At 39.8% G+C, this 10032-nt stretch overlaps 1 pseudogene; it reads left to right on the forward strand.

Moving 5' to 3' along the window:
• Positions 1-201: 201 nt before the first annotated feature.
• LOC127229795 (60S ribosomal protein L17-like) lies at positions 202-755 on the forward strand (annotated as a pseudogene).
• The last annotated feature ends 9277 nt before the right edge of the window (positions 756-10032 follow it).

The following is a 10032-nucleotide window of genomic DNA, read 5'->3' on the forward strand; positions in this document are numbered from 1 at the left end:
CTTGGGTTCAGTGAGAGATCCTTTCTCAAAGTAACAAGATAGAAGGCACTGGAAGAATGACAGCCAAGGATGTCTTCTGTCAAGCACATATATGTGCACGATGTAAACACATTTTCTCACACATATGTACCTGCACACACTTGAACACATACAGAAAACTTCAGGGCTCTTCCTGTAGGCAGCCTGAGGTGACCTGTGAAGATGGCTCGCTACTCCCTCGACAAAGGAAACCCCACGAAATCATGCAAGTCAAGAGGATCGAATCTTCGTGTTCACTTTAAGAACACTCATGAAACTTCTCAGGCCAGCAAGGGCATGCATATCTGAAAAGCCACCAAATACCAGAAAGATGTCACTTTGAAGAAGCAATGTGTGCCATTCCGGCGGTCAATGGTGGAGTAGGCTGGAGTACCCAGGCCAAACAGTGGGGCTGGACACAGGGTCGGTGGCCAAAAAAGAGTGCTGAATTTTTGCTGCACATGCTTAAAAATACAGAGAGTAATGCTGAGCTTAAGGATCTAAACGTTGATTCTCTGGTCTTTGAACACATCCAGGTGAACAAAGTGCCTAAAATGCGCCCATGAACCTACAGAGCACACTGCCAGATTAACCCGTACATGAGCTCTCCTTGCCACATCGAGATGATCCTCATGGAAAAGGAGCAGATTGTTCCAAAGCCAGAAGAGGAGGTTTCCCATAAAACGAAGATATCCCAGAAGAAACTAAAGAAACAAAAGCTTATGGCACGGGAATAAACTCAGCATAAAATAAATGCAGATGAAAGTTTAAAAAAAAAAAAAAAAACAAAAACAAAAACCAAAAAAACTTCAGGGCGTATCTACTTTACAGTTAAATCTAGAAATCTGATAATCTACGAAGGATTGTCAGAAATTATCCTTTCATGTTGAAAACCCCTGGGATTATTAGAGTTTCTTCTTTAAAAATGCCCTTTGTCACAGAATTAGTGTCAGAAGTCTCAAATTAACAAATGTGGACAAGGAAGCAGAGGAAGAAAGCAATTTCAGTCATCAATGCTGTTTCGGGTGTGCAGGAGAGCTATATGAGGCATTCTGAATACGGATTACTCAGAGTGGTCAAAGATCCTGAGTCACTAATTTTCTGCTTTAAAAGGCACTTTGACCTTCCCTGAACCCAAATATATATATATATGCTTCTTAATGGAGGCCCATTCATATGCATGTGATAGAAGAGTGGATTTATAAGGAAAATACCAAGAGAGATTCCTCAATCCAGCAGGAGAGATGATATTGCAATTATTAATTGAGCAAATAATCTCTTTTTCTATTACACTATATGTATAAGCAGATAATGTATAAATTACTCAAAACAGTTTCAGCTTCGTTAATGAATTTGCCCCAGGACTAATTTTTTAAAAAGTGCTTAAATGGCCTTTTAATTTTTTTCTCCATTATGCATAACAACATTTATTTAATAACATTAATCAAGCTGAAGAGCCATCTGTATTGAAGCTTAAATAACTTTCTAGGCTATATGTAGGCATACAATAAAGCAATTGGGGAGTGTAAAATCTGGATTAATATTGCTCTAAGATGAAATTACTTACCTGTTATCTCTAACCATTGTCAGAGTCTTCTCTTACCTAAAGTGAGTTTAAGTGTGAAAGAATATTCAAAGTAGCTGAGGGATTTGCTTTTGGCTAATAGTTAGTGCTTGTTTGGCATTAACCCAGTGAGTTGAACAAGTTCACATCATTATCCAGAGCTTGTGTTCAAGTTGGGCCCGTAACCAATGATGCTGTCTTGGAAAAACCACAAGACTTATTAAATCAGAAGCTTTAAAATGTGGACAGAGTCTCCTGTCAGTCAAATTAAATAACTCATAAAAAAAAAAGCTATAGCCCCAGACATACAATTACTTTTAAGTCATGATCCACAATAAAGCACTAATATAACACAGTAGGGCTGAGAATGTGGCACAGATTGTAAAGTGCTTCCCACATGAGCCTGAGCCAGCCCTTGGAGCCACTGACAAACCTGCAGGTGAAGAGGCATACTTGCAATTGCAGTGGTGGAGAGGCAGTGACAGGAAGATCCCATGGCTCACTTTGTAGCCAATGTACCTGAATTTGGCAGGTTTCAAGTCAGTGCAATAGTCGATCTCAAGAAACACTGTGAAAACCTAAGGAAGACACTTGAGGTTGATTTCTGGTCTCCACCTCTACATGCATATGCACTTACACACACACACACACACACACACATACACACACACCTATATATGTATATACATATGCACACAAAGAAAATAATATAACTCTTGACTTGACACAACAATAGACTTATGTGTTATCTACCATAAATGCCTCAGCAGGAAGATGAATGAGAAAAAATGGCCAATAAACTCCAAGATCAAGAAAAGATGATTAAACATCACTGACCATTAAGGCAATGCAATGAAAACCAAAATGAGACACCCCTTAGACTGCCAATTAGAAAAAAACCCAGAAAATAACAAGAGCTAATGGGCGTTCAGAGAAACTGTAACCCTAGCATGTCACTGGTGGCCATGTAAAATGAAGCAATGTAGAAAGCATCCTGGAAGCTCCTCAAAAACATAAATGTGGGCCTAGCCTTTAACGGCTGAGCCATCTCATTCTCAATAGAGGAAATCAAAAAGGCTGAAAGACACTTAAGAAAGTGCTCCATATCCTTAGCTATCAGGGAAATGCAAATCAAAACAACTTTGAAACACCATCTTATTCCTGCCAGAATGGCTAAAATTAGAAACACCAATGATGACTCATGTTGAAGAGGATGTGGAGAAAGGGGAACACTCCTCCACTGCTGGTGGGAGTGCAAACTCATACAGCCATTTTGGAGATCAGTATGGCGGTTCCTCAGGAAAATGGGAATTAGTTTACCACAGGACCCGGCAATCCCCCTCTTAGGAATATAGCCAAATGATCTATATCCATGCAACAAAGACATCTGTTCACCTATGTTCATAGCACTATTTGTAATAGCAAGAACCTGGAAGCAACCTTGATGCCCCTCAATTGAAGAATGGATAATGAAGATGTGGCACATCTACACAATGGAATACTACTCTGATGAAAAAAAAAAAAAATGGTATCTTGAAATTCCCAGGCAAGTGGATGGCACTTGAAGAAACCATCCTGAATGAGGTAACCCAGTCACAAAAAGAGGAACATAGTATGTACTCACTCATATATGGATTTTAGACCTAGATCAAAGGATCACCAGCCTATAATTCACACCACCAAAGGAACTAGGATACAAGGTGTATTCTAAGAGATTCATATAAAGTCCCTCACAGAAGCGGGAAGGGACAAGTCCCCTAGAGCACAGGGGAAGTGAGGGGGGCAGTGAACGGAGAAAGAAATAGGAGAAAACGAGGGGGAGGAAAGGAAAACACTTGCAACCAGGAAGATTGAGCCTGGTTAGGAATAGAAAACAGGAGAGAGAGAGAGAGAGAGAGAGAGAGAGAGAGAGAGAGAGAGAGAGAGAGAGAGAGAGAGAACATAAAAGAGGGAGCCAATATTGGTTTGAAGATAAAATTGAACACAAAGAAAGGTCTAGAGAACTATAAGACTGCTGCCAACTAATAATTTGAGCATCCTTGGAAAGGCTACCATAAATGCCCTTCCCGGAGAGTGAGATCAACAACTAACTTATCCATGGAGCCCTCATCTCATATCTGTTGGAAACAGGAGCAAACATCCATACATAAACACTGAGTCGAAGTAGAACCCAGATGCAGAGGAAGAGAACAAGACCAGGCGGCAGAAACGTACAGACAGATTACCTGAACAAGGAGGAGCTAATGGGCCACCAGACTGATAGCTGGGAAGCCAGCATGGGACTGACTCAGGATCCCCTGAATATGGGTCTCAGCCAGAAGGACTGAGCAGTCTAAGGAACCTCAGACAGTGGAGCCAGGATGTATCCCTGGTGCACAAAAGGACCTTGTGAACACATCCCCCATGGAGGGATAACTGCCTTAACCTAGAGACAGGAGAGAAGCCCTAGTCCCTACTTCACATGACCTGTCAGATCTACATGACCCCAACTGGATGGCATTCCCCTACATATGGAATTGGGGTGGGGGGATGGGAGGAGAGGGTGGTTAGGGTGCATGTAAGAGGGCAGAGAGGGTAAAAGGGAGGAAAGGAGAAAGGGAAGGAGGAAGGGAGGGAGGGAGGGAGGGAAGGAGAGGGAACTGGGATCGACATGTAAAATAATAAACTAAATTAAAAAAAAAAATGCTTTGACTCCAAAATTTAAGTTCAAGGACAAGTTACTGGGGAAAAGGATTTCTATTTTTGTTTCCACAGAAAATGAAAAGCTGTGGATTCCTTCCAGACTAATGTAGTTTGATCAAGCCAGACTGCCTGAAACAGAGTACCAGGTGATCCTACATTCAAAACAGCTGGACAACGCAGCCTTATAGACTACAGCCAGGATTTCTGAATCTTCTTAGAATCCCCCATGACAGCGCCCCTTACCAGGAGGAAGTAGTTTGGAAAGAACGGCGCCCAATATCCCAAATATTGTTTATAGATGTTTGTTTTCATTTAAATGGACTTGGTTATATAAAATAAATAAATAAAATAATTAAAAAAAAGAAAACGAAAAAAAATGTGGAATGACTACAAGGTCCTGCAATCCCTCTTTTGCCTATATACACCACAGAAGGGGAAAACATGATCCTCCCTGTCCTAATAGATATTTGCACACCCACTCAGGATCATAGTGTGTAAGCCACAGTGGAAAAAGATGGAGATGATGTAAGTGTGAACCAGGGGCTGGTGCTGTGGAAATGTACAATGAAAGCAGAGTTTCATTTTGGGAAGAGAACATCCTGGTGAAGGAAGGTAGCTATAACTTCATAGCACATACACCATTGAACTGTAGCCTTCAGGATGGTTACCATTACTAAGTTTGTGTTACATATTTATTTTAAAATGTAAAATGTATCAAAGATTTTTTTTATGTTTCAAAGAATTAAGTCCTAATAAGTATTAATATGCTTTCTTTTATTGTGGTTTTCTGAGTGGTGATTTTTATTCATATTTTTGATCCATTTAATCGTTAGTCATAAAATATATACCAGGCTCCTAAAACATAAAATTCTGTGGCAGGGAAAGTGTGCAGAAGGCCACAGCCTGGTGCCTTATCTTTTAAACATGGAACTCTAAACATAATGATAATCATGGGAGTAAATCGGCATAAGATAATGTGATGAGAACAATTCATAGAAGGAACATCTGTGAGCCATGAGATATCAAAACAAAATTTTATAATGGAGAAATATGGGGCAATGAAGTGGAAAGATGACAGAAGAAATGTTTTGCCTAGAATTATCTTGGGCTGGCTACATAGCCCTGTGGGTAGAGGTCTTTTCCCCCCTCTCATGAGTGCACAGTAGCTGTGGTTGCTTGAACAGAGTCATGCCAGTCATCGCTCTAGCATGCAGTGGGAAGCCCCACCCCTAACAGAGGTGCTGTGGACAGTTGATGGCTTCTGAGGGAAGGAGTATCAGTTTCCTTCAAGAATGTGACTCCTGGTAGGTCCACTGTGCTCTAGTAGATAGCTCCATACCCAGGAGTATATGGACCAGAATATTGGAGTTGATAGACCATTAAATTAATAAAAGTTAAAAACGAAGAGGGGTATGAAGTTTTAAGTATGTGGAGATTTATTCTGGAGGACTCAAGGAGGGGAGGTAGGGGTGAATATAACCAAAACACATTGTATGACATTGTCAAATGATTAGTAAAATGTTCATTAAAAGTAAATTTAATAGATGACCACAAACACATCATACTTTTCTCTTTTCATAAAATAACCACTTAGCATCATCATTTGTACATTCTAATTTTCAACTTCCTGTTAACAAGGATCATTGTGTTGACAAAGAAGCCAAAAGTTTATTGAATTTACTTCATATGACAAGAGGGAACATGCATGACACATGTGTGCATTGAATTCAGGTTTGGCAAGCACTTTGTCCTTTATCATGCCCCATTTTCTAACATTGCAGACATCTCTTTCTTACCAGTAACTTGATGCTTGGTGGTTCCCTATAATCACACTTTTTAAGATCTACGATATGCTTTTCAACAGATAGCTTATGTTGGTATGGCTCTTAGGTCATGAGGGATAGGTAAGTTTTCTTTCTCTAAGAGGGCAAATGGCTTCACAGTGGTTAGAAAAGACAAATTTGCCCCTGATTTGAAGTTCAGATCCGCTTGCTGCCATGCACATGTGTCCTTTCCCTCATTAAGCACTCACATGAACTGGAGTGGATGCTGTTAAATGCAGCAGAGATGTAGTGATGAGCAGCCTTCATTCTGCTCTGAACAGGTTTACAATCTGGTGAAGCACATCTTACTGCTCTAAATGGTATCTGAGGGAAGCCTAGAAGCTGGAAGAGAGGGAACTGAATTGTTGCTGGAAATACAGAGGTAGGAGTGAGAGCCAAGACAGGTTTGTTGTTTTGTTTCATTTTATATTTTAGTTTACTATTTATTTTTTATTTTACAGTTTACATATATATACATGTGGGTGAATACACACACACACACACACACACACACCGCACACCAGCACCTGTGTGCACAAATGAGAGGCATGGGCATGTGGAAGCCTGAGGCTGACATCTGTGTCCTCTTCAATCATGCTCCACTGTATTTTACTGAGTAGTGCTTCTCAGTTGACTAGTTTGGCTGGTGTGGATAATCAGCTTGCCCCATAGACATCCTGTTTCTATCTAAGTGGCCTGTAAGGAGTAAGGTTTTTTCTGCCCGCCGCCGAGTCTTGTCCTGCCACCACGCCAGCCCCAACTAATACACAGAGACTCTGTAATTGATATAATGCTGTTGGCCTGGTTACTTGTTTCTTATCGGCTAGCTCTGCCTTAATTATTAACCCATTTCTGCTGATCTATGTATTTCTCTTACTGGGGAGCCGGCCGGCATACTGTTTTCTCCCGACTCTCCATCTTGGCTCCTCCTTCCTATTTCCTCCTTGTCTCTTAGTCCCTCCTATCTTCCTTTCCTATTGGCCAACAGTGCTTTATTCATTAACCCAGTATGAGAAATATATACAGAATGACATCTCCCATCAGGGGCCAATATGTTTTCTTCTTCCTTCCTTCCTTCCTTCCTTCCTTCCTTCCTTCCTTCCTTCCTTCCTTTCCTTTCCTTTCTTTGAAAGAATTACAGTCTTCGCACTTGTATATCAAGAGCTTTTACCCCACTGAAACATCTCAGACTCCTGTTTCTAATACCACCCCGTTGTAGCAAGACAGGGTCTGAAGTATTGTGACTGGCCACAAGTTAACTACTTAGTTGAAGGTACCTACATGCTTCTGTTCTTCTTCCTCTTTCTACTGAGTGGTGAGCTTAGAGGCATGCACCACCACACTTGATTCACACAGGACTGGGATGAACTCCAGGCTTAGTGTCCACCAGACCAAGCATACTGCCAACTAAGCTATATTCCAGACACCGTTGTTTCATTAAAATGAACAAAACCAAATAATTAATCTAGGTACAATGACTACAATGGTTCTTTGGAACAGAGTTGGAATTTGAAAATGTTATTTAATGTATACATTAAGAAATAAAACTATATCCAAAATAACTTTTCAGTAGTATGAATTTTATTTTTTAAGCACTTACAGAGGATACTTTGGACATTTCATTTTATGTAGTCTCAACTTTTCAAAATTTTGATCTAAAAAGCAAGAAATTTTTATTTTCATATATAGACTAATTAGACTAATTAAAGACTACTGTAACATAATTACTATACTGAACCACTATCTGGTGTGTAAGTGATGCTGTTTAGTAAGTCATGCCTGACTCTTGTTTGATCACTCACCTGAATGAGATTTTGAGGTTAATTTCTGATTTTCATAGACTATACTATTTTTTTATTGTCTGAACTTTCTAAACTAGGGGGAGATGCATACAGTAATTATTGAAAGTAAAAATTTTAAAAGAGGAGAAAGATGAAGAAATTCTATGAACGTAGTGTCAGATAATATCACTCTGTGCAGCAAGACTGTTAGCAAACAGCACTAATTACTTTGCTTTACACTCCAGACAAAAAAAAGAAAGGAAACCTACTCTCAGTGCTAGGTATTTGCGTAGTCCCAGAACAGAGGCAGAGGGTGCAAAATCAGACAGGGATAGTGGCACTGCAATGTTTTAATTATTTCAGTAAATGGAAACTCTCTTCCACTGTCCCTGATATGAGGATAGTGAAAATACTAATGAGAACCGCAGTGTATAAATAGCACCACAAATAAATAAAAGGAACAAAATGAGAACATAACCTAATTGGGCAATTTACATCTTAGAATTAATAACTAATCATGCTCTGGACAGATGAAGAACACCTTTCCTTGTGTTTTAAGATTTAAACTTTGGCTGTTTTGATGTTTTTCTTTGCAGTCTTAAGAAAACAACACCAATTATTTATTAATAAAGGTATACATAATGACAAATATGCTTTCATTGGCCATATTTGAGTAGCTCTCCTCTGAACCCCTTCACAACTAGACCTTTTGCGCTGTCCCAGGTCATCTGAACCCAGTTTCAACAGAAATTGAGGTGGGTTAAATTTGGAACACCCCCCCCCATCCAATAACTGATTAAAGTAATTCCTTTCTTCACCTTCATGATCTCACCAGTCTGCTACATTTCCAGCAAGAATCTTTGATGTTGCCTTGGAAAGATCACAGTCTTCACGTTTCTTCAAGATGATGGTCCAATTTGCTCCTTGTCTTTAAATATCCACCTTCTCCTGTTTTATTTATAGTTCAGCCCAATCACATCCTAAATTAGAAACCTCCATTACAACAGTCCCTTCTTGAATACTTACCACATTGTCTTTAACAAGTGTGGTAGTTTTTCCTTTGATAATATTCAAATAAAATTTCATACTTGGTTAAGAGTTTAAGTGTTCCTGATATATTATTAAACAATGTTTAACTTCCCTGTAGGTTCTCTTTCTTATTTAAAGCTCAAGTGACTAAAAGTTCATTACACCATTATGTGAGATGGGAGATACAGAGAATTTAGAGATATTATAGGAGGAAAAAATATGAATTTTGTTTGGGGCCAATTGAATTTGAAATCTCCTGCAATGTGTCATCTGGGAATATTCAGTTGGCATCTGATAACTGGAGTGTGATCCAAATTATAAGTTAGCTAGAAATGGAGATTTGCAAGTTGTCTGCCTGAGACAAGTGCTGAAGCTCTGGCCATTTTCAAAAGTGTTGTGATGAGTCTGGACATCAGTGGACTTCAGTCAATGACAGGATGGACATCCTGAAGCTGAGGCAAGTTGTCGTGAGGGTGAACACAGGACATCTCAGCCAGTACTAAAGGACTTAGGGGAATACTAATTCAGTTGGAGGATATGGAGGTCCAATCTGGACCGGATGCTGTCAGGAATCATGGGTATTTCCAAGGTTGGGCATGATTATAAACCAACCAGAAGCAGAACAGATTATAGCAGGACTAAATCTGTAATTAGTGAATTAGTGAAGAAGTGGCATACATCCCCATTGGCAAGAATAGTGGGATGTTGGGTTCCATTTATGGCTTGAACAATGTACATTACTAATACGTCTAGCTTTAGTCTTAGAATATCCCATGCAGAGGAAGATGTTATGTGAACTACTTTTTTTTTCACATTTTTTGATTTTTTTCTAGGTTTCTCAGAACAATCTTTATTATTATTATTTTTAATTATACATAGCGATCCCAGTTCCCTCTCCTTCCATCTTTCCCTTTCTCCCACCCTCCCATGCCTCCCCGTTACTACCCTCACCTCCCAACTTCCCACTACTCCACATGTAGGGTGATATCTTACAGAAGGGGTCAACTAAATCTGTCAAGTCATTTGGAGTAAGGACTAGGCCTTCCCTCCTGTCTCTAGGTTAAGGCAGTTATCCCTCCATGGGGGATGTGCTCCCAAAGTCCTTTTGTGCACCAGGAATACATCCTGGTTCCAC

Source organism: Phodopus roborovskii, unplaced genomic scaffold (assembly GCF_943737965.1).
Source record: "Phodopus roborovskii unplaced genomic scaffold, PHOROB, whole genome shotgun sequence".
NCBI classification, from domain to species: Eukaryota; Metazoa; Chordata; class Mammalia; order Rodentia; family Cricetidae; genus Phodopus; species Phodopus roborovskii.